The 27351-nt window shown below is 30.8% G+C and overlaps 1 protein-coding gene across 8 annotated transcripts in view; it reads right to left on the bottom strand.

The window, feature by feature from the left end:
- Positions 1 to 27351, bottom strand: part of heph (polypyrimidine tract-binding protein 1 heph) — a 728190-nt gene that overhangs the window by 668128 nt on the left and 32711 nt on the right. For 7 of the 8 annotated variants that reach the window (XR_015822765.1, XR_015822764.1, XM_088229267.1 and 4 more), the window contains exon 2: positions 14407 to 15004. The gene's annotated coding sequence lies outside the window, so the exon portion shown is untranslated. Of the gene's footprint in view, positions 1 to 14406; positions 15005 to 15348; positions 15577 to 27351 lie in introns of those variants that run through there. The other variant, XM_088229264.1, reaches the window with a different exon arrangement.

Below are 27351 nucleotides of genomic sequence, written 5' to 3'. Positions count from 1 at the left end.
AGGTAGTGGAGTGATATGACTGAACTTAGAGATTCATTTTGCTAGCGCATAACATTGAATACAGGACTTTTTCTTAATCTATTCACTCTTTTAACACGCCGGTTTAATGCAAATTTAATATGCAACTTTAAAATACTTACTGATTTGTTTGATGTCCTGACTATTCCTTAACAATAAATACCATGTGTTCCTACATACAGTTATAGTGAAATTCTGTTCCTCGGTCATCATAAGACTAATTGAGGAGCGACACATCAAATCGTATTTTGTCTACCCGTTAATATCGTCGAGATCTCTAATAATATGAGAGACACGCGACAAATTGCATTTTCACTCGATTAAAATAATGTAATAACGAAGTTAAATCAAACCTAACTTTATTTACGGGTACACAATTTTTCCTATGAATTGGGTGAAAAAATACATAAGCATTTTAATATCCAATAACTTACAACAATATACTGATACAAACATAAAAAAATTGGATAAGTTTAGACACATATTTAAGCAATTTATTTTGTTTAAATTACCGCTAGAGTGAAATAGAAAATGTATTCTTATTTAAATGTGAAGGTAGAAAACAGGTGAGCCTCGTGTCAAAATAAAATTGTTGCCAACATTAAAATGGTACCCGAAAATATTTGTGCATGAGAAAAATATGAATTTGCTTTAAAAGAGACATTGCTGAAAGAATCACTAATCGTAGTGAAAATATTATTACATTAAAAAAAAAGGTTTTAATAAAATTATTATCCACGAGATTTTGATAAGAATAGATAATTTGATGGATTTGGGTGAGTTAAAATATTATGTGTAATACTCAGTACTTATCAAAATAACAGTTGCAATAAAAGTAATGAAGTTAAATTTTATATTTGAAGTCTAAACTTTGTGGCTTTTAAATTCATTAGAATAAAATAAGGAAAAACAAGTTTGTTTTAAACCACTTTTTCATATTTTTCTGTTTCTAGAGTAAATTTTATTTTTTAGCGTATTGAATTTAGGAAATCAAAGAATGTCCGGAGTTCTTGGTTATTAGAAAAAGATAAAAAAATAAACTTTCTAGACCTGTCCTCAACAAAGTGATTTCGATATCTACCGAAAACCAACATATCCAGTCACAATTATTCATAATTTTTCAAATTATACATAGGTTAATAAATAAACGATCCACTGGATGATACTAATTTTAAAAAATAACTTAAAACAATAAAACAGATTGTTAAAATTAATGGATATAATGAGAGCTTAATTGATAAAATATTACATAAAAACAAAAACGCAAACTTATAAATAAATATTTATATTTTACTCTCACAATAAATAAAGCTAACCCACCTAAACAATGGAAGCGGATTCTTTTAATTAATGACCATTTTTCTAAACAATTATCTAATTCCCCACCATCAAACATTAAACCTGCGTTCGACGCAACTAATAATATAGGAACATTGTTAAAAAAACACAAAGATAAAGTCCCTAAATATAATAAATCTGGAATAATATAACAATTAAACTGTAATGATTTCGACTCTATCGACTTTGGAAAAAAAAACACATAAGGTGCCTAAATCATAAATTTGGTTGTAAATTATATAACTTTACTGACCAATTAAAAAATAAAAATAATATCAAATACATTCCTAATCAACCAGAATTTCATAATGTTTGTCTATAATATTTATTTATACTTTTAGTATAAAAATCAAACACTGATTTGAGTCTACTAAACGCTTTATTTTATTTTTTCTATTGAAAAAAAAATCTGAGACCCCATCATTACCTGTTTAACAATTAACCTTGCCTTTAACCTAGAATTATAAATCTAAACTAAAGTACTTAGAATTAAATAGCTAAATAAGAACCTTCGATCCATTTATCATAACATTCGTTTGATTTTCCCTAAAAAGGTAAAACAATTGTCACATCAATGTTTGTTTTTATATTGTAAAAATAAAATACAGTGTTCAGTAGACTCCAATCAGTGATCAGTGTTTGATTTTTAAATTAAAATTTGATATATGGAGTTCTTCAAAGTAAACGCCGAACCAATATATACCAAAATAATATTTAAATCCCTAAATTCAACACAATTCATGGTCAAAATAGCTTTGTCTTCAAAGGTGTCAAAAATTACAATAATCTTCCCAATTAACTAAAAACTATTTGAACTAATGTATCAATAAATAAATTCAAAGTAATCACCCTTCGAACAATGAACTGTCAAAAAAAAAATTGTGGAATCTTTTCGAGCAAGTGTACAAACTGCTTTCAATTTTAATTAGTGTGAATGTATAATTATTTTCTGTTTTTCTTTTTAAATCCTTTAAGTTTTCAATTTTTTTTCTCATTTACTTGTATATTAAAAACGATTAATGTAAATGAAACACGTAAATGAAAAATTCTAATGAATAAATAACTGTAACAGTGTAAGTCACTCTCCAAGCACAAGAGTTAGTCTCTTTTTTTGGGGAGTTACAGTTATAAAATTTACTAGATGTACAAAAGTAGATTTGTACAGATTTTTAAAAAAAACATGTATCATTTATGAAATATATTTGATTAATAAAAATTTAAAAAATTGTTTATCGTTGCTTTTTCTTTTGTTCTTTCGTTACTGTTTTTATGTCTGTCAACAATTTCCCTTTCAGTTGCAATGTACCTATAAAACATATTGTAACTAAAAAGGATATTATGTTCAAAATAAACAATGTTCGTTTACTTATTAAAATAAAATAAAATAACGGTGCTCATTTTTATATAATAATATAGGCACCTACATCTAAGTAACGTATTATCGTTTACTTACGTAACTTAAAAAAACCTAATGAATAACAAAAATGTTCCACTATGCACAGACCTATAGTATTATTTTAAGTCAAATCAATCAATACTATTGTTTGATATAATCTGATTCAAGTGGAATACTTCAGTATTTTAAACAGTAAAAAACAATACAAGATAATTCATACCTGGCTTCTTGGGTAAAATATAACTTTTTATCTATTAAGGTGATCGATCACCATTATTTGCGCCACGTGCCAAAATGTATTAATTCGCTTGCTGATTGTCAATTTCTACAAATAATAATTTAGCATACATCGTATTATCAAATAACACATTCTCATCGTGTAAAATACCGATGAACACTTAAAATTCAAGATAATAAATATATACATACAGCCATACATGGCATAATGGATAACATCGATTGATATTTGAAGTAATGAAAATACACGTTGATACAGATCTTAGGTAAAGTGTAAAATTTTGATCTAGTGGGCGGCTTTTGATTCCATCGACGAATAGCAAAGGCTAAAGGTCGATTTTAAATATTTATTTATTTTATTCATCTATAATAAAGTTAGTTTTTAAAATTTCAATTAAACTCATTAAGTCATCCGAAATATTATCAAAACATGTACTTTAAATACAATAATATGCCACTCTAAAGAAGTATTTTTATTTTTAATTGAATCGGCATTCACTTTGTAACATTTCATTTTAAATTATAATTAAAATAAAACTTTGTTATCAGTGTTACACAATTTTATTATTTTACAAGAACACAACACAAGAACACAACTATAGTCCAGCACTCCTCTGAGAGGGCGATATAAAACTTTTATATCACCCGTTGATGGGAAGAGTGCTTTCCCGAAACTATAGTTGTGTTCTTGTAAAATAATAAATTTATGTAACACTGATAACAAAGTTTTATTTTCATAATAATTAATAAACTATTTTAATCTTTCGGTTTGGTTCAGTCTAGACTTAGAAACTAAAACGTACGAGTAACGAAAAGGCTAATATTTCTCTTTTAATATTTCAACCGCCACCCTGCAGCCAGAAATACTGATTTAAATTAGGTTTAGGAGGCATTGGTCACATAATGTTAAAGAATATTTCTCGTCGTCTGAAGATATTCCCATCGCCCCGTCCCACCTTATGTACCTCAGCGCAACTTGCGTACGATTGCTATTTTTGCTGTAATAAATTTTAGAACCAACGTTGGATTATGTTCCCCTCCGGCGAGGATCCTCTGCACAGTTAACAAAATCTCACTTAACAGTACTGTCAATGTGCTGTAGAGCCAAGACATGCATACAAAAAACACGCGGTGTTATAACTCCTGACTTGAGATGACACACTTTCCATATCTGCCTGATCATGGAATGGCTATACCCATTGTACATTTATTTATTTAATATACGGCCTAAACCAATCAATTTAAATAAATTCATAGATCATTAAAATAGATTCTAAGATCGTTTAGGATAAGTTAATCCATTGTATTATATATCATTAATGCCAATTCTATTACGGATCTCATAAGCCTGTTGATTGGATAAAAAAAAAATACAAACTTGATAAGATATTAATTTCTAATTTTAATATTAAAATCAAACTCTGATTTGAGTCTTCTAATACCGTGAGTAAAATTATTATTTTTTAAATTAAAATCGGTAACCTGTTTCGCATTATTAGAGGATTTTAAAACGAATTTGTTTGAATACAAACTTTTACTTTCGTGTAACGAAAATACTACATGCTATACTGATTTTCTTTAGATTTTTATTTTAATTTGTATTATTAAAACTGCTATGCAACGCCAAACGAACTTACATAAACAAAGAGCGAGTGATCTTTAAATTCACAGATTTGGAATAACCAGTTATTGGTTTCATCACTTTCGCGACATCTTCGAAAATGGTATCTCTATTTTTAAAATTATCTGTATACATACAAATTCATTAAGGATAAAGTTACAGTAATCAAAGTTGGGTCGAAATCTCCTTTCTCTTAATTGCGAAAAAACTTTCTTTATACATTTTTACAGTTCTAAATTGTCAGCCTCTTTGCCTAACTTTAACGTTATGTTTCATGATAAACAATTTAACTGTAAAAAAATAAAACTGAAACGTCGATGAAATATTTGGGAGTAATGTTAGACAGTCAATTTAAGTGGACTAATCATACTAAAAAAAAGAATACAAAATTGATATATTTGACCTGTGCTTTCAAACGTTTGACTAGTTATGTTCATCCAAACACCGGCAAAATGAAAAAAAATGGAAATAGGGGAGCCGATAATATTTTACTAAGCCCTTAGAAAGCGTACAAAAACTAATTATTGAAAAAATACTTCACAACAATTCAACGTTTTCCTCGTTCCAATTATTTCAGGAAGCTGAACTTTTGAAGTTACGATAAATCTATTATCAGCAGTGTCTAAAATGTATTTTTATGCGCCTACATTTATTTTCAAAAAAATTTAATAGATCTAGTCAAAGCTCGAATACTTTTAATGAAAGCCTCTATTGTAAAGGCAAAAACACGCATTTTTCATAGCTCCAAAACCTATTAATGCATTTCATAAGGACAATATTAATTATTTGAATTTATCGAATTACAGCAAAGGTGGAGAACATTTTAGAGACGGAAATATGGAATTTGATTAGATTCAAATTTTTGTTGAAATTATGAAGAAATAAGCATATTTAAACAGCTTATTTTTTTTATGAATGTCATAAAAATAATCATTATTTTCTCATTTTTATTGACAAAAAGATTGTGTTCTAATATTTTTGGTTATCTTTCGTATTCTTCCAGGAGCCTTTATTAAAATTTAGAATAAAATGTATTCTAACACACAGGTCATGGCCTTAAGGGTACTTCTCTGTGTTTATATAATAGTTTTGAATTTGTAACTTATTCGTACCTATTGTAAAATGCAAAGAAAAAAAAAAAAAATTAATTATTAAAAAAATTATGACAGAAAAATTAGTATTAAAATTAGGTAAAACATCCACGTATTTTATTGACATAATAAATTACAATAACGTCCATTGATTTTTTTACCAATAAACTTGAACGAGAAGCTCGAAAAAAAACGCACTCACTAGAGGGCCTGATTATATCGTACCCCTATCGGCACCAGATGGTGAATAGGGCGCTGCATTAGTAAACAATAGGCAGCGTATTTCAAACGTTTGTTAAATGAAGGTTAGGTGATCAGTCTTACGCTTCAGGCGCTAGTCCGGGGACAGTGGAATATTTTAGTGTAAACCACCGTTAAAACGTATATTTTAAGTCAGTCTAACTGAGAACTCAAAAATGGTCGTAGTAATAGTATTATCTCCAGGGGGTGGTATTTTTTAGGATAACAAAATGTATAATCAAATGTATGTGTATGAGTTAAATTTAAAAAATAAAATGCTTTTTTTTTTTCAAAATACGGTTTTGAAATTTAACATACTTAAAAAAAAATTCGTCATTTGAATTTTAACAAAAAGGTTTCTAACTTTTTACTAAGCTCTTTATTGTACCATTTTTAATACAATTTACAAGTTTTAAGCAAATATATTATTTTCATACTTCGGCACCCATACACACGCACCCTCTCCTCATTCATTCCCACACGCACATGTATCCTCTCCCTCATTCATTCACGCATACACACATTCACATACACATGAATACAAACGTCCCACAAATACAATTACTAAACTTCTTTTCTTATATATTATGTGTCATTATATTTACAGTGGATTTTTTTAATTGGCTTTAGTATTGTTAAGATTTTTCTAATTATTTTGTTTATGTAATAGCTGTGAAAATCCCAAATAAAATAAAATAAAATAAAATAAAATAAAATAAAATAAAATAAAATAAAATAAAATAAAATAAAATAAAATAAAATAAAATAAAATAAAATAAAATAAAATAAAATAAAATAAAATAAAATAAAATAAAATAAAATAAAATAAAATAAAATAAAATAAAATAAAATAAAATAAAATAAAATAAAATAAAATAAAATAAAATAAAATAAAATAAAATAAAATAAAATAAAATAAAATAAAATTAAATAAAATAAAATAAAATAAAATAAAATAAAATAAAATAAAATAAAATAAAATAAAATAAAATAAAATAAAATAAAATAAAATAAAATAAAATAAAATAAAATAAAATAAAATAAATTAATAATAAAAATTATGTACATACCCGCCAGGAGTAAAAATTTAAATTTGTGATACATCTCGACACATCGAACTCTCACATAGATCTTTGTTTTTAATTGCGCATTTTCATAAAAGTTAGTTCTTCAGTACACTTAATAAAAGATTTAATTTCCCACGATTTCTCATCAAAGTATCATCAAGAATGTAGAATTTTTCACCGCAAATAGACAACGTCGAAATACAAAAAAAATCTGATGGTATCTTCTCACATTCTAACAAAAATCTCACGTTCATGTATACATATACTTTCTTTGAAAAATATAATTTACTAAACAGTTTTATAAATTATTAATGCTACCTTTTTAAAACTTTTGAACGAAATAATAGAAAACTGATGTGTAAACGTAATATTTCATTTTTCATTAAAATAAAATAGTGAAGAAATGTATATATACGTATATATTAATTAAATTAATTTGCTAGTAGATATTTCGCCACCAACAGTAAAATCAGCCACTCGATTGGACGGCTAGGCTGGTCATTCAATGCCGGAATTCAATTGAATGGCTAATGAACAATATTGAAACCGACGTTTAACGAAGTGGCTGGACATCGCTTAGCTTCATTTATGTTAATAAAACACGACAAAATTCATTTACATGTTGTATTAAAAACATTAATAATTAAAAATAAAATAAACAAACTATTGTTAGACGTCACTCACCATTATATACACAAAAATTGTTTTTCTTTTATGTAATGGGAAACGTTAATGTAAATATATGTATTAAATTTACATAAAACTTGTATCTAGTATTTTTATTTTTATTATCTTTTATTTTTTGTCTGAATACACTTTTCTAAAAACGTTTTCTAAAAATGATTTTTACAATACGTTAGGTTAGGTTAAGTTTAATAATAATCTAAAAAACAGTTGTTTTAATTAACTTAATTCAACCTATCCTAACCTTACCCGGTGACTTTTGGTTCAGCTATTTCCAAAGGACTAGATTTCAACGTTTTAACCAGGCAACGCATTGAACGTTGGGCTATCTTAATTAGTTCGACGAACGGCCTAGCTATTTAATTGAAAGCCCAGCCATCTGATTGAGTGGTTGATTTAACGATTTGGCGGAGACAGATACATTACTATGTATATACTATATTTAATTGTCTTTATTAATCAAACTATATTGAGTATCTTGATTGAGAATAGTATTACTTTAATATGAGTCCGGGCGGATGAAGAATACGAATTTTTGTGTGAAAAAGAACTAGAATCCTAAACGAGTGGAGAAACGTCCGCCTCGTAGTGTAAAGTTTATCGCGTTTTTATACCTACATGTTTATGTATAATGTTGTTATCAAAAATCACTTTGTAAGGCGCGTAAAATTATATAAAATAGAATTACGAAAATGGCGTTTTATAAGTTATCCGTAATAATAATGATTGTGATGTGAAGAACATTGAATATTTTTTGCACCGCGTGGCCTGTTTTTCAGTGGTGAGTTTTCATACAAAATATCCGGGCTTCCAAAAAATCACGCTTATTTATTGTGAACACTGTTCACCTTTACTAATTATCATAAATGCGAAACTGTGTCCGTTTGGTTGTTTGTTTCCTTCACGCCTGAACAGAGCGAACGATTGACATAATTTTTGGCATAAGGATAGCCGGAGAGAAGTAAAAAAGGATACTTATTTTTCATCTCGATCGAAAAATAAATCCAAATAAAAAAATATGTAACATATCGACAATGAGGAACATTTTCTGCAAATGAGTAGGCGGTAAGGTGGGAAGACAAAAATAATAAATTTTAAATTAATCCTTTAAATTTATATTATTTACTTGCTTTATAATATACGAGCCGAACCTGCCAATACTTTGCTATTGATATAAATTAACACAATCCGAAGTTTGAAATCAATTATTGTATTTAGTCCAAATTAGATATGTACGTATACATAATTATTTTTGTGTTTCGGTTTGCATAAATTGTGAGGACAGAGAATTTCGATAAATAGGTATTTGAGCATTGTTTTCCTGTCACTGTCTTGCAAATGCCCTTCCAATACTGTGCAAAAAAGACAACTGCATGTCAGACGTTTTGTTGTCCCGTTTTCCGCACCTCAAAACGGTACCGATTATGTTATTTTTAAGACAGACTAGGTATCAGAATAATATTTTTTTCTATCGGTACGCGTGCGTTATTCAAAAATATAAAATAACATATAAAACTTTGCTTTCGTACGGATTTTGAATTTATGTGTTTTAATTTAAAAAAATTGTTTTAAACATTTTTATTTGTAACTTAAGCAAAACAATTAATTTGGTATCACATGTCAAGGATTTATTAAAATAATTTAGAGAACAAGTGGATTTTAAGTTATTTCGAAACATTACTTCACTCTTATAGCCCTGCACTTCTGCCTGTGACCGCAAATGCGCGTTAACCGAATTTAGTGCGCTGTTTGCGTAGAGGTATAATAACTTTTCCTCTCGCCGTAGACGTAGCTGATCTAAGCGTAATACGCCTGTCAGCTAGTTCATCTGGAATGCAAAGTTCATATTCATTTTCAAGTTCAGTAATATTAATATCCTTTCAAATTGTTCACCAGAACCCACAAAAAATACTAAAACCGGATTTTACGCCATTAAATTAATTTCGTCTTATGCAAATAATATTATAATACAGTAAATGTACGTAAGAGTAAGAAGAATATTCTTTATTTTGTTCACGGATTAAATTAAATTTGTAGTATTATCTAAGTGGAAAAAACCGTAGATCTGTAATTTAACCAGAACAATTCATCTTGTTTAGGATCAGTCGAATTCTCGGTCGTGTTAGTCACCGTGTTACTGTGGTAAAACAGGATCCAACATTTTAATATCAATTTTAAGCGCGGATTCATATATATATTTACTAAACATAAAACATTCAGAGACGTCTTTGAGACTGGTATACTTATTAATTAAATTAAATTACAATTGCTAAATTTTAAATCATCAAACAATTTATTTTTTTAATAAAAATATCTGTCTCAAATGTGATAAAACCAGTCACTGATTTAAGTATGATTATTTTTTTTACTTTAATAATAAATCACTCGGTCGGCTTGATGTGATATATTTATTCAAAACGGTGTTTTAATACTAGAATATTTCATAGCCCCTGGACTGGCACCTGAAGCGTAAGACTGGTCATCTTTCTTTCATGTACGCTACGATTGGTGTACCAATGTAGTGCCCTATGCACCGTTGGATGCGGAAAGAGAATGAAGAAGAATAATAATAATAAATCACAAACAATTGGAACATAAATAAAAAAGCTCCATCTTAGACAATGCTGAGCCATGTTAGATGGAGACTCCTAAACAGAGTACGCTCCGCATTCATGTTCTAATACACTAGTTTTATATGATTCCCTGGTATTAAATATGTATACTCATTTATGCAAAAAATTATTTAAAAATGGCGCTTAATTATTAAAAACTATGTATTTCCCACAAAGCCAATCTTTGGGATTAATTTGTAGATATTTTTAATAACATTTACTTAATAATAATGTAACTCACATAATAAATCTTGAACTATAAAATTATAATCGAGTAGCCACTCGTTCAATCATTGAATCAAAATAAATTTAATTTAAATTCTTTTAAAAATAGTTCTACTACCATACTTAAAACATACTTTTGGCACTGCTAAACCACCATTGTACGTGAAGTACTGTAGACCCAACATCATTAAAATATTGGTTCTAGTCTAATGTCACCACGACTTTATAACATACCTTATTATTTTTGTTCCACAGAGGAAAAAATACTGTGCATTCAGGAAAATTAAACTATGAATTGTATAAAGTACTCCCAGGAGTCCGCAATCGAACCCTGGAGAAGGCATAGTATTGCCGAAACTAGATGGTTGTCAAATTATAAAAATATAAGTGGTACATAAAAACAAAGTGATTTTATTTTATTTTAATATATTAAATAACATGACTATAGTAGGGCCAATTTAATAGGTCACATTTAACACTTCATCAAAATTCAACAACATAACATTGCGAGGGCGGCAATAAAATATTATTTATTTTTTCGAATTTAGAACTGCACAATTGCTTAACTTTTTTCAATTGCGATTACATATTTATCGTAATAATGACAAAAGAAGGTAATTTTATGATTTACTTTCGCTAATAAGCCATTCTAAACATAATAAACTTTATCAGTTCAAAACGTCGTTACAATTTTGCATCAGTGAACCCTTTTTCTTTTTAAACACTAGGGATGTTACCCAGAAAAGTCGAATGTTGATAATTTTGTTAAATCATGTACTCACCTTATTTTGTTCCTTAAATTTACGATAGAAAATAATAATGGGACAGGGATTCGACTAATGATTTTTAAAATAAAATTACAGTACAAATAAATACTTTTTCATAGTAATTGAATTCAATTCACATATATTATGTTTGAAGTCCGAATCGATTCATTCACTTTAATCGATGATTTTAAGCAGGTCCTCAGTATGAAGCTAAAACTGACAAATGTCAAATGTGACTTATTAAATTGGCCCTACTATACCTACTAGTTAATTTTTTATACAATTACACAATATTTCATTATACCATTTATTATTTTAGAATGTTTTTTAGTAAATTTTTCTGATTTTATTTAGAATTAATAATTAAGTCTATATATTCACAATTATTTACAACTGTAATAGGACAATCACTTTAAACGCAAATAGTAAAATAAATAAGTAAATTATAATAATTAAAAGATGGACGATGGCGAGACATCCTCTCGGCCATCGTAGGCAACATTCAAAAAAGTCATCGCCGAAACAGGTTGTGGGAGACGGAACAAATAATACAATAAAAGGCTACCTACATCGCGCTATTAACTCGAATTGGGCAGGTTATGGGAAGTTGGCTAGTAGAAAGGATGCGATCATTGGCACCCTCACCGGCGTTATCCAACGCTGCACTATGTTAAACTATTATTTGTGCAGGTATGGGGTATCAGGTATTGAGTGCACGTACGAGTATTATTCCGTAGAAACAGAATGTTGAAGAAACAATTATGTAAAATGGTAATTAATAAACTAATGCGGTTTTAAAAGTTAATCTAATCAACTAATTAAAACCCGTGTCAACGCGAATGAAAAACACAGTTCTGTGTGTGAAAATAAACAGAACCCAAAACGAGTGTTTTCGACTCGATGACTGCTCTCGGGTAAAAATCCCGACTGAGGAAATCACGTGGAGATTAGTCAGCTTCGCGTGTAGTGGTTGGCGTCAGCTTCGCGTGTAGTGGTTGGCGTCCGATTCGCCTACCATTTTGAGATCCAGGGTTTAATTCTTAAGGTTTTTGACTGCGATATTTCATTTCAGGACAAGCACATGGTACGTAAGACTGATCAGCTTACCTTCACGAAACAGATGATCGAGGTGCGGAAAGGGCGGCATAATAAAAATAATTATACTTTGTTGTTTTCCCTCTCCGGTGCAACAAATTCAGATATAAATATCTCTCGAGAATCCAGCCTGTCTACGAACATTTGGACATGCTCAAAACATCGCTCATTTATATTTATACTTTAAAACTATAGAGTGAGACGGTAGACAAAAATTTCAATATACTCATATCTATATTATATTTTGATTGGTTTTTTTTGAGTTATTTATAAATAGCGCAATATAATTAAGCACCCTTGAGGTATTATATTACGAAAACGGCGCTATGTAAGTTATTCATAATAATAATAATAAAAATAATAATAATAGTTTTACTACATGTCTGAATAATCAATGAATGCTGGAACAAAGCTTTTTCATTATTTACATTAACTTTATGAGTAAGCAGCGTTGATGCCAAGGCGATAAATAATTTAGATGTAGATATTTATAACATAATAAGTTTTTTCAAATAATTCTATCCACGTCTCTATCTTTACTCCGGTAAAAACGAAAAAAAGCAATCCTCATAAATTACGTAAAATTTTAAATTAATCTTTCAATGCTGTCTGAGTTAAGGTAAACATAATTAATAAAAGTATTAACGTGCAACATTCATCTTAAAATTGCAAATAATTTATTACGAATTTATGAAATTAAATAGCATTGCTAATTTAATAACTGTCAAATTTTACACATTGATAAATGCGACATAAAAAAATAGCAAAATGTTTTGAATGAAAAAGTATTTTTGGTAATGAGCTCATTCTGTAAATATAACAACAACAAACCATCACGCCGTTTCCCCGTAGGGGAGAAGGCAGAGAGGATAGAGCGCCATATCACTTTGTTTTTGCATACATACCTCGCTTCCTCTACATTCATACATCATACCATGCACTTGACACGTCCATCTTCAAATATATGTTACATTTGAACGTGTCTTCTCAGTCTTCCTCGTTTTTAGCATCCATCAACATTCGCAACGTTGTTCCTTTTAGCCGTTCTTTCGCTGTCCATTCGCTTTACATGTCCAAATCAACGCAACGCCACTTTCTTGATTTTGTCGATACGCGAAAAGACCATAATATAAGGAATATATTTTTTTAATTAAATAATATAATACGTTAAAAGTAAATAATATGGAAATATTTAATATTAGGAAAGCTTTAAAAATAATGTTCCTTTTATAAATAATCCAACAAACTTCCAATATAGTCCTTCAAACGATGTTCCACTGTAATGGTCACCCTATTAAACCTATTAAGCTTACCCTCTCCCTGCATCCCCTCTACTTTTTTCATTAATTCTCAACAACATAATTTTTTCATAATTTACGCTTTTTTTCTTCTTTTTTTGACATTGTATTAGGTAATGTATAGAAAACTATATTTGGCCTATAGTTTTGGTTTATTTGCAAAAAAAAAAATTTTGTTGTAATGGCTGTTGTTTTCTTTTACGCATAGAATATTTTGATAATTTAATCAGTGCATGTGCTTATTAAAATGCATATCTTGTTGGTTTTATATTTTTGTGCAACAACGATGGTGAAGGTGTAAAGTGGGTTTTGCATGTTGGTTTGCATGTTGATTTAATTAGTATCCTGGTGAAGAGGCGGGTACGTCTCGAAACCGGTAGACAGAAAAGTCGGTAAGTAGTTATATACAAATATTTAATAACATTTGGATATTTTTTTATTAATTAACCTTTGTATCCGTCTTTTATTGATTTGTTTTCATACGCAATTTCAGTGTTTATGAATAAAGAACATATTATAATAATGAAATAATGAAATAATGAAAAATATCGTAAGCGTCAACAATGCAGTTCGATAACTTTTCGTGAGGTAAGTCAATTTTAAAGGGTGAAGTTATCTAATTGCATTATTAAAAGCGATAAAAGATCTTTCGATAAATTGCCTTCTTACTCAATTAAAAAGTGGAGATGTTTAGGATAGACACTTGAAAAAACGTACCTCAGTAGAATTCCCCCCTTGTGTAGCAGGTAGTTAAAATACAGTATATTCAGTGAAGGTTGCGGGTCCTTCTTCACTATGGCACTGTCCTTATCGAACTGTTTAAATTATACACAGCAATATCGTACCTAGAACCAGCACGTCACAACACTCAACTTTACACCTCGGTGCTAACTTCGATCACCGAACACTCGTATGTGCGAACTCCATTAATTTATAAAACACTGATTATGCCGACCACATAATATCGCGAGATAGAATAGTCGATTACGAAAAATCGGCAATTTATTAACGCGCACCGATAAATATGTATTGTGAATTTTCTCGCGAATTAGGCGGGAAACGCGGCACAGGGAAGCTTTAGAAATATTACAAATCTAATAATATTCACCAGGTGTCAGACTGTCGGCTGATGCGCATGCTCCGAAGACACGTGTTGTACACATGGGCTCGAAAATATCAACTAAAGTGTAAGGCAAATCTCATTCATGTTTTCTTCTGCGAACCGAGCGCCAAACATAATATTTTGATTTCGGTTTCGGCGGTTTTATTATCCCTCGGCTTCGCAGCGCCTGCTCCGCGCACCGTGTGGAACGATCTGCAATCAAAAATAAAATAACCACTTTAAACGGACGAGTAAACAAATACGTACATATGAGCGCATTTACGGTGCCGTAAAAAATACCTAAGCAATTTGATACCCGCGCAACTTCAGATTTCGAACATTCAAATTCTATTCGGCACTTCACGCCGGAATGTGAGGTCACTTTACAACATAAAAACACCATCCGAACCGCGAGTGCTAAATACATCGAAACAATGAAGAATAAATAAGTTTTCTTGTACATGTACATGCGTTAGGATTTGAATATTACCAGTACAATAATTAAGTACAACAGATGATAATAAATGAAAATATGGCATACGGGAATCATCTCTAACCTTAGACTCGCCGAAGAAGGGTGAAATAAAGCCCAGAAAGAGGAACGTGCGCGAGTAATCAGCGTGTTGACATTAGCGCCGAATCCAGTGATCCGACTGTCTGTCTATCTGACAGTTGCAGGTAGAGGAAGAAGTCGGTTATGATCGTCAGATCGGATCGGATTAGGTTCGGCTCTGCGCTCGGCTCACGCGGCGGAAGGGACCGATTGACTGCCAGACTGCCAGTGTGCCAGCGGCGATGGCGGAGTTTGCTGGAGTCGCGGAGTTGTGGGATGGGCGGTCACGTGACGCCAGCACAGGGTATTACTGATGTCACTCACGCGTGGCATGTAAACATTCCTCTTTGTGTGTTTTTCTGACATCACCGAAAGCACTCCCGACTCCTATTCGAAGCATCACGGTGCCGGTGGGCAGACACAAAAAAGATCTACAGATAATTTGACGCATGGTAAATATAAGTACATATCAATTTTGACCAGATATGCCTCCGCTAAATACCGTAAATCTGGAAATATGCAGGTGGTCGAACTATTCATTTATTTGACATATTTCACCGTTTTATAGTGTACAGTGGTATTAGCTTCAAGTCTCGACTAGCCAAGACTTTCATGTGTTAGGCTGGACCTTTTTTGTTACTTGTTTTTTTTTTCATTAAACTATGCTCAAACAATTTAAATTAATAAAAATAATATCAAAAGGCTAGACAGCGGGTGGGAAAGACTAACTAACTAACTAACTAACCATCACGCCATTTCCCCGGAGGGGTAGGCAGAGAGAATAGAACGCCACACCACTCTGTCCTGGCACACTTCCTTTGCTTCCTTCACATTCATACATCTTCTCATGCACGCACGTCGATTATTCCGACTTTTCACATGACCACTTTCAAGAATTTGTTGTACTTGATCATGCCATGTCTTTCTCGGCCTTCCTCGACTTCTACAACCAGACACATTTGCATCATAAATCTTTTTAGCCGTTCTTTCATCATTCATTCGCTCCACATGACCGAACCATCGCAAAAGACCTTTCTTAATTTTGTCGATAATGCTTAACTCAGCCTTGCATTCTGCTCTAATTTCGACATTAGGGTACCTATCATACATTGTTTTTCCGCACATTCGCCTGAGGGATCGCATTTCAACAGCATTCAGTCTACTTTCGTCCCTTTTTTTCCAACTCCATGCTTCGCTTCCATACATTAGGGTTGGTGGGAAAGAAAGGTTATAAAATGAAATTATGAATTATACACCACAACAACCGGACCAATTGAGAAATAAATCTTTGCTGGTTTATTTTTTTTCTTGTATTTGGCGGGAATCGAACCCGCGACACCAGTTTCACAGTAAGCGGTTTAACCAACTGAGCCACGACGCCTCTATACCTACCACCTGCCTGTATAACTTAAAAAATCAAACAAAAGTAAATATGTAAATAAAAGAAAAATAATATGAAATAAAGAGATACCGATTTGAAAATTAAAACAGACAAAATATTTAGGACTGGGTTGTGGTCCCGTGGTAGTATTGTGGACTCACGGACCAAAGGTCCCAGGTTCAAATCCCACTCTACCACAACTTGATTTCCATTTTTCCAGCGCAAGTTATTTACGACTTTTAGGAAATAGTCTGAAAATTTAAATATTTTAGTAAATAATAAGAACTCTAGTATTTATCTTAAAAAAATAAATAAGATTAAGAAATAATTTACAGGATATGAAAAGGTTTATTCATTTTCCACTACTACCATCCTGCCATTTATCATAGGGACAGGCAGAGAGGAGGGACCGCCAGAGACGCCTATCCCGTCATACATCCCTAGCTTCTTTCACATTCATACATCCTGTCATACATGCTGTTCGGGTATGTCTGCTTTTGATATGACCGGACTTAAGATTATAATTCTTTTTTATGTAGCACTGATAAAAAACACCATTTATTTTGCAATATTTTATCCTAAAAATATTAGTAATTAAAAATAAAATTTTTCAATTATTGTAAGACGTCACTCCCTATTATGTACACGAGAATTGTTTTTTTCTTTTACGTAATGGAAAACATTACTTTTACATTAGTAAATATATGTATTGAATTTATATAAAAACTGTATTTAGTAGCAATATTGTATACTTATATTTGTTTATCAGAATAAAAAATAATATTTAAAAAAAAAAGATATTGATTTATCTGATCACGCCACGTCTTCCTTGGTCGTCCTCGTCTACGTTATCATTTACTCTCGCTATATATATCTGTTTTACCTTTTTTTCGTCATCCATTCGTTTTACAAGACCAAATCATTTTATTGATCCTTTTTAAATTTTATCAATTATACCTGTCTCAGATTTGCACTCTCGCCTGATTCCATCATTTGTAGCCTGACATACATTGATTTCCCACACATTCGCTTAAGAGATCGCATTTTGACAGCGCTTACTCCACTTTCATCCTTCCTCTGTCAGTTTCACGTTTCACTTCCATAAATAAGTGTCGGGACTAAAACTTCGTCGTGCACTGCCAGTCTAGCTTCGATTTACATATTTTTATTAGCAATTACTTTTCTCAGTGCGTCGTTCATTTTGCTGCCCGCATTCACTCTCCTTTCAACATCTTTTTCTACTCTTCCATCTCTTGTAAACATAGTTCACAGAATACTCTACTCTTTCCACCAGCTCACCATCTAACGAGCATCGCAACTAGCAGACGTCCTTAAGTCAGGGTCAAACTTGTTAAAAAACCAGGGACCCAATACTGTCAGATGCTTTGACAAAAACTATGTTTATCACAAGTATCAGCGTTATTGAAATATTTTGAAAAACGATTTTCGCAAGATATCACGACATAAATATTCCGAAGCACTCACTTTTGTAATTAAATTATAAATTATCTAATGTCTACATGTCTATGTATTGTAAGTAGATGAACTAGCTGGCAGACGTCTTACGCTTAGATCAGCTACATCTACGTCGAGAGAAAAAGTTATCATTCCTTTACGCAAACAGCGCACTGAATTCAATGGAATGCTCTCCCAGCAGAAGTGCGAAACTGTGAGAGTGAAGTGATGTTTCGGAAAAACCTTATGGTCAGCGCGTTTGCCTGCCATGCAAGAGGTCTCGGGTTCAATTCCCGAGATGGTTCAAAAGGTGTTTTTACACTAGAATATGATATAGTTCCATGGCTGGTACCTGAAGCGTAAGACTGATCATCTTACCTTCTTGTAAAAAAAAAATGATCAAGAAAAGCTGCGATTGGTGTATCAATGAAGTTTCCTATGCACCATTAGATGCGGAAAGGGAATGATATTATGTGAATGCCGTTTTGTTTAAACTACTACTACTACTTCTACTATTACTACTACTACTACTACTACTACTACCATCACGCCATTTCCCCGAAGGGTGGGCAGAGAGAATGGAAGGCGGCCTCCGTGGTGTAGTGGTCAAGACGCTTGACTCACGCACGGAATGTTCCGGGTTCAATTCCCGGTGAGAACACAAAAATTATAAATGTGATTTTTCTCAAGCCTGGGTGTTCTGTGATGTAATTCTCCATTGTAATTAGGCCTCCTGGCCTGTTGTGGTGCAAAAAAATAATGTAAATATGTATATATATGTAAAGGAACGCCAAACACGTCTATCCTGGCATATATTACTAGCTTCTTCCACATTCATACATATTGTCATACGTGCCTTCTGATTCTGTCTGCTTTTGACATGACCAGACTTAAGATTTTGGTTTATCTGATCATGCCACTTCTTCCTTGGTCGTCCTCGTCTCACGTTACCGTTCATTTTTGCCATATAATCATTCCTTCGTCGTCCATTTTGTTTAAATGTCTTGTTTGGTGCTTGTGCTGATTGAGATATTTATTTTAAAAACTATATTTGATTTTTTTGTTATTAGTAAATACACGAAGGTACCTTTTCAAATTCATTGATTCATAATAATATTATGTATTGTAGATATGAGTTTATATATATTCTTGAAATTTTGTAATACCAGGGAAAATGATTATTACTCAACAATTACCGCAAATACTTTTATTTTATATCTGAAGTTATTTTGTTCGTAAATTTAATAAAAATGCCATTTTAATATTACCAATATCAATCAACAAACGCGATGTTAAGTGACGGCATACCCGCATAATGTTTAATTTTAGTAATGAGGGAACAAACATCAATTTGTCGAATAAAGAAATACTCGCATATAAGGGCCATTAATAACAGTTTAATTTATAAAACACGAGCTGAACCCAGCAATGCCTTGCTATTGCTAGATTTGAGTTCATACTTGCATATATATTAAATAAACACAGTCGAGAGAGTATCCAAATAAATCGACGTTTCATTGTCCCGTTTTACGCACCTTTTGAGGTTTGTCTGAACTAATTTTCATCTTTTTAGACAGTGTCTGAATGAATTTTTTTTGTCGTTCTCTTTTTCGTTTCCCAAAAATAGTTATCATATTTGCAAGCAGATAAAACAGGGCACTTTTATGGGTTTTTGGATTATTCTAGTCCCCATAACCAGTAATTTATACGCTAATGGTAAATATCTGTAGTATGCAAGAAAAAAAACACTGCTCTAGTGTCATTATCAAAAGAGAAAATACCGGAATAAGATAACATGAAGAAAAGTAGGATCGCGTCTCCTCTTAAAATAAAAGATTATTAAGTATACTTACAAAACTTTGTATCATTATGCTTTTACATAACAAAAAAAAACGAGTTCGGTGTTTTTAAATAAATCCATTGACACAAAGATGCACCTTGAACCCTGTAAAATTATGAGACTTAACTCATGCCCAAACGAGCAGTCATGCTTAAACGATTGGTCATGCTCAGCGCGTACTAAGTCATTCTTAAACTGCCAGCCGGGTTTGACGTGAGCTTGATATTTAATTCAAAACCAAAATGCCTGAATGAACTGAATTAAAAACGTGTAAAATCGTTCGGATAATCGTAAAAAAGATGATGTGACTTATCATTTGTAAGTAGGTTCTAAATGATAGAATTTCACAATTTAAAATAATAAATATTAAAATATATAATTATTTTTACAATTGTCAAACTCTGCTCTTTTTAATAACATGGGTGCACGTGATGTAGGAATACGATATTCAAAAATGTATTAAATGGTAATTGATATTTTTTTAGCGTAACTAAAATTCCAGCAAAAATAAATAAATGTGTAGAAATTTTAAGGACTTTAAGGAAAAAATCTGATTGGGATCAATAAAAAACTATTTTTGTTTGTTTTGTTAGCAAATGCAATCTTTTTTTATATATGAGAAAAGACCATCCTTCCAATTGTTTAACATGTACATTCTCGTCTAATGCAACCCTGGTAAGTCGAGGAATGAAACATTTACGCTCCTAACTTCTTTTTAGATATTAAATTTAAGATATTAAGAGCTATAAATATGCCCAGCGCAAAGCTAATCATTTTTGAAAAAAACAGCACGTAAATTGGCCCTGTAGATATTTAGCCTAACGAACACACACATACAAATATTGCCTTATATAAACGAATCTAAAAAAATAGTTTAATGAAGATTTATGGGTTTCATATTTTATAAAACATTTTATTATGAAACTCGGAATTCATAGGAAAAATGTGAAAAGATAAATTTTCAATAAATAAAAATCGAATTTTATTTAGAATTAAAAAAAACGTTTATTACAATTATTTGTTTTAAAAAATGTAGAAACCACTTACATTTTTAGTTATACGTCGACCGGTTTCGAGGTTACTACCTGACATACAGGATCAACAAATTCACTACACAAAACAAAAATTTGAAAAAAAAAAAATTACTTTTGGACCAATAATATTTTGAGTTTGTCCAAATGATTGTAGACATGCTGATTTTCCTCCCCAGGGAGTTAATATAACTGGTATAAGTATTTAAATTGAGAAGTATTTTTAGGCGTTACCTAGTAGGTGAAATAATTCAGCCAGATGAATCTTACCCACATATAAAAAGGTTTTAGCTCGAAGAGTTGTTTGCTCAACTGAATGTTCAAATTATTGAAATAAGTCCGGCAAATGCCTAAACCCCCACATGTACTTTTTTTCGATGTTTTCCCTGTTTGTTGCCATGAATTTCAATCTTGATAACTCCATTAAGAGTGGATTCAGTCTTGGCTACTTACATTTAGACCTAATATTATTGAATCTTTCAACATATATTATAGATTTAAAGAAAAATATATTAACCCGGTTTAACCTACGATCACGGATATTCAGTTATATACAAATACGAGATTAGATAATTATCTACGTAAATAAAGAGATTCCCGGTACCTGGTTTCTGGTACCTGGCCAAGAGGAAGCTGCTTTATAATATGGATTAAGTATAATGAGCACATTAGAGAAATATACAAAGGGAATTCATAAAGGCAAGAGTAATTAGCAACTTAAAAGTTATATGCACGTTAAACGCGTACAGTAGGCCCTCGACTTTCGCACATAATTAGTTTCTGAAAATGTGTGCGAATTTTGAACGTTCGAAAATCGAGTGATGTATAAAAAAAACTCAAAAATTATGTTTTAGAATATTTATTTATAATTATTTATCAATATATTTATAATTCAGTTAGTGCTGCGCGTTAAGTCCTTAAAGATGAGTTCTTTATAAATTTGTCAAGAGTTGAATACCACCGAGGTTCAACTAATGAATTCTATCCATTTTTTTAACAGTGATTACTTAATATTACATCGACACATGTGGAGCTAAAAAGTCAAGTCTTTTTGTCACGCTGTTCTAGTAAAGATGAGATATGTGAAGTGAGATGAATACGATTTTTAAAACTAGACAGGAGCGGTCTAAAGGAAATATTGATTCGGTAATCCATTTTTTTTTCTAATTTCGAAACGCTTTTTTTATTGATAAGATTTTCGAGGTGTCTAATTTTTTTTTTTTTTTTTCAACATGAAAAACTTTTAATCTAGTGTCTTTGTTGTAATTATGATTATTTTCTATCAGATAGTTTGCGAATTCAGGAAAAACATTATTATTTAAGCTCTGGGTGTTCTTTTATTCTAATATTAAAGTTTATTTTAGTTTTTCCAATGTAGATTGAATCGCACTCATTACAATTTAATTTGTATATGCCAGATTTATTATATTCAGGGACTTTATCTTTGAGATTTTTGAACTATGTTCCTTAATTATTAAAAGTTGTGTAGAAGGCAGGTTTTAATGTTTGATGGTAGAGAAGTAGATGATAAAATATTTTTTAAAATGCCACTTTTGTTTAGGTGGGCTAGCTTTATGTATTGTGGGAGAAATAAATATTTATTTTGAAGTTTGAAGCATTTTTGTTTTTGATTTAATATTTTATAAATTATGTTCATCATATGATATGTTCATAAATTATGCTCATTACACCCATTATTATTAGCAATCTTTTTTTAAGTAAGTATTATCTTGTGGAACGTTAATTAATTTACGAATTATTGATTGAAATGCGGAATGCTTATGGGCAATAATTGGATTATTTGAGGAATTATGAATAATTGTGTCCGCATACATTGGTTTACGGTTGATATCAAAACCATATTTTAAATTTTTTTGTTCGTTTATTTAGGTTTCCAACATGCTGTGTCAATTTCCCTCCGTACTTAAGATATATGATCAAAATCTTCCCCGATAATCAAAATTTATGGGAAGATACTCGTAGATAAGACTTTATTTATATTTTTGATTCTCAAAGTTTTGACGCGTTCTTTAATCAGATTCTTCTTCACTTTCATTGTGTATTTCATTTAGCAGTTGTTGTTCAATTAATTATTCATTCGACAAACGTACTAAGTGAGATTCAATTAACTCAACATCTTCGTTGTTGACGTCCAAGTTTAGTTCATTCATTAGGCAAACTATTTTGTGTGTGATAGTTTCTCGAATCCATTGAGAATAAATAAAATCACTCATCACTTTTGAGCATTATTATTTCTAGGAGCCTTTCATTATTGATTATTTCAGTCTAAATTTCAATTAAAAAAATAAAAATACTACTATTAAAATAATACAAAGACTCCAGCGAGGTCACATTATTTTTACTATTAATCTTGGTTTATAATAGAAAAAATAAACAAATAATTGTTTTACTTATTCCTGCATGTTGTGTTCACATATAATTGATGAACAATATCTAAACATAACAAATTGTGATTATTATACCAATGTCGTATGTGAGGGTACTACTTACAAACCCGTCAAAATCCATCTTTCTTTATTTTGAGCAAATCACAAAAAACTGATACAATACTTAACTTCAAATTTTTTAAAACTTATTTGTTTAATAATTATCAGTATATATTTTATACGTAAGCAGTGATGACATAAGCATGATTATGTCAAGAAACAGTAGTAAAATATTAAATGCAATTTTATACATTACCAACTTTGCAATACTCAAGTAGAGGTTGCCATGTTTGCAACAAAGACGATAATTTAAAAGTCAAGTCTTACAAATTAAGCCGTATTTTTAACTGACAATGTTAAAATTATTGTAAAAAATTGTATTCTGAATAAGTTTCAATTAATATATTACTTTTTATAAAATTTGGATTTTGCCGGGTTTTAAGTAGTAGTTAAGTAGTACCCTGATGTCTTGTTTATTGTTTGTAAACCACAATAAATAAAATAAATATCGCTCATTGTGATCCATTAATTAGAGTTCATCTAAAATTCTTTTAATATAATGTAAGCTTACATTCCCTGTCAGTTACCTTAATGACCTGATTAATTATTTTTGTTATTATTTGTTTGTTAAATCTGTTGAAAATTTCATTAAAGTCTCTTTGGAATTCCTTTTGCTAGAATGCTTCTTGGTTTCAAATTTTCACGCCCTAACTCATCCGAAAGATTTCTCAAAAAATGTCTCATGCTTTTTGGTGTATTATTATTTCCGATGTAAATTAGTACCAAATAGCGCTGATATTTTGATTTGGAAAACCAAATCACCATTGACCAACGCTTGCTATTTTGAACAGCATTATGCTCAGCACGCTGCACACACTTTAGCTACTACGTCCACACCAGATTTTGTAATATTGTAAAAGGTTATGGTTTTTTGCTTACTTTTATCGCCAGTATCTGCATCTATGGCGTCAACAAAATTCACGCCATAAAAAAGAACAAAGTTTTTCTGGTACTCTCTTTTTAGTAACCGAATAAATTTAAATTCCCTGCTTAGACACTTGACTTTTTGTTTAAATGGATTGAGAGGGAATAAGAGGTTTATTTTTTGGTGTCTTTACATACGAAAGACTTGTAGTTTTTCTATCAGAATAACTTCTGAAAAACAATTTTCAGCTGTGCTATTTTGCCCTGTATTTCAAATCGGAGAAATTAGCCTCATTACTACATTAATAAGTTTATTACTCAAAAGATAAGGCCCATGTTGAATTTTCAACTATATTTCCAAATTGTAAATGTAAAATTGTTTGGCTTTAGCTATTTAATGCCATATTTAATGGTTTTAGAAGGTATACTGACGGAATGGACACCTCCTGCGGAATCCTTTCATATTTCCGTCTGGCCTTGTAATTTTTGTTGACTGTCCTAAAAATAATCTATTCAGAAAGATGATTTATCAGAAGCAAGTTATCTTTATATATATAATTTCTCTGTACGTGTGCTGTTACTGAACTCCTCCTAAACGGCTTAACCGATTTACGAGCGGTTTTCAGAGAAATATAAATCTTTGCACAGCGCGTGTTCGTAGGTATTAAAATCTTTAATATAATATGTAAAAAATAAGTAATGAACATATTTGTTCTATTCATCGATCTACCAGGGTTGCATTCGAGGAGAATGTATTTACAAAAAAATGGAAAGGTGATGTTTTTTTTTGCATATTAAAAAAGTTTGTTTTTGAATGTTTACAAACAGCATTTATTTTTTGTGGATCTTAATCAGATCCTTTCCTTAAATTGCTTATAATTTCTACCTTTTTTATATTTGTACTAGAGTTTTGGTAATACTAAAATTATATTAAATTCAACACATTTTTATAAGTCGTTTTTCTACATAAGTATACCCTTTTGTTGGTGAGAAGACCAGAGTTTGACGTTTGCAAAGAGAATGCCATATTTGAAAAATATTTATTTTGTGTTTCGCAATTCAACCATAAACAAGTACCTAGGTCCCTACTTAAATCCAATATTTGAATATAAACAGTTTTTAGTTTTGGAATTGAATTACAAACAAGTACCTAGGTATCTACTTATCAATGAAAAGTATTTTTCCAAGCTAATAGCAGGTAAGCCAACGTTCGGGCAAGACGACGTAATATTATATATTTAAAAAATAAACAAAAATTATAACATTAAATATTATGATGACATACTAATAGTATGTCCCGAACGGTTGCAATGTATCTGACAGAACAAACTTGGGAATATATTTTTTTCGTGGAAACACAAATATGCAGTCCATGAAAAACATTTTATTACACGAATGGTCGCAATGTGTTTCACAGAACTTCGCTCTAAAAAGATCGTCCGCGCTCGCTCTACGATTTCAGATTTCTGACTAATCCCATTACCCAAACTTCAGCAGGTATGGAGGGGGGCGATATTGTCACTAGAAGGATGAATGAGCGAAAAAAATATGCTATGCGTCTAATAGACATATTTCGACCATCAGAGGGTTAAGGAACTAGACTGAAAAATATTTGGCAATTTTATTTATGTGGATGTCGTGTTCAAATAATATTTACTTGTACCGTTCAGGGACGAAGGCGGGGTGTTTAAAACCTAAATCCCGGTAAAATAACAGTAATTTAAAGTATTTTTATTTCAAATTTTATTGCTCGGTAATTTTTTGCTTTTAGGTTTTTAATTGCAAATACGGCTCGTTCCAATACAAGTATATTATTTGAAAATACTACCCTCATATTATAATGACAGTGACAGTTCATAAACCACCATTAACTAATCATTTATGTATAAAAGAACATTATACAAGTTATCCTCGGGAGATCAATTGGAATTGTATGTAAAGAAATCTTTTAATCCGTTGATATGCCTAAGATGTACCTCATATTTATTCCTAATGTATGCCAACATTATTATTCTAGGCAGATTTGCAGATGCACATCGTCATCCCCCACCCGCTCAGGGACATGAATAAGATAACAAAGGCAAGACATTGCCAATATTAGGGTATATGTAATATTAGGCCCCTGGTTTGATTTCTGGCATGTTTTTACGATAATATCTTATATTCCCCGGACTGGTTGGTACCTTAGAAGAATAACTGATAACTTTACTTTTGTGTTACAGATAATTGATAAAATTTGTATTGCAGTGCTCTACGCACCATCAGGAATGATGGTAGTGATGATGAGTTATCTATTAATAAATATTTGTGCCAAACTGATACTCTAGCTCCTTTTTAGCAAACCTTCTTCATTACGTATGTATGTATATGTATGTGTATATATGTATGTATGTATTTATATGTATATATGGATGTGTGTGAGTATGTTGTATGTGTACATTTATTAACATTCTTATTTCTTTTTTAATTTTTTTAAATTCAATGTTTTTTTAAATATATTTCTTCTTCTTCTCTTCTTTCCCTATTTTCCCATCCCACTTCCTTTCACCCCTAGGGAACGTACTGTACGTTTTGTTTTTTTAATATTTTGGTTCCTATATGAAACCCTTAATTAATATTTTTATCTGTTGTTATTCTTTATGTATTGTGTATTATTATGACATTGTTGGTTTAAAAAATAAATTAATTAAAAAAATAATAAATATTTTTTTTTTTTTGAAATGCACGTTTTCGGGCCTAAAGGTTTCAGCTCTTTAACTTGACTAAAATCAATAAATGGAAGAATTTACGAAATATGGATGTTCAAATATAGGCAAAATGGTAAATGTTACACAGTGTGTAAAGTGGCCACTAAAACCAGCCAATGACAGTTCATAAGCCCTGAAAATGCCTAGACTTCCATATTCCCTTATTTAAGGTATTCTCCATC

This window comes from Micrasema longulum, unplaced genomic scaffold (genome assembly GCF_059751315.1).
Source record: "Micrasema longulum isolate JH-2025_06_02 unplaced genomic scaffold, ASM5975131v1 h1tg000657l, whole genome shotgun sequence".
NCBI classification, from domain to species: domain Eukaryota; kingdom Metazoa; phylum Arthropoda; class Insecta; order Trichoptera; family Brachycentridae; genus Micrasema; species Micrasema longulum.
This window is presented reverse-complemented; position numbering and strand designations above follow the sequence as displayed.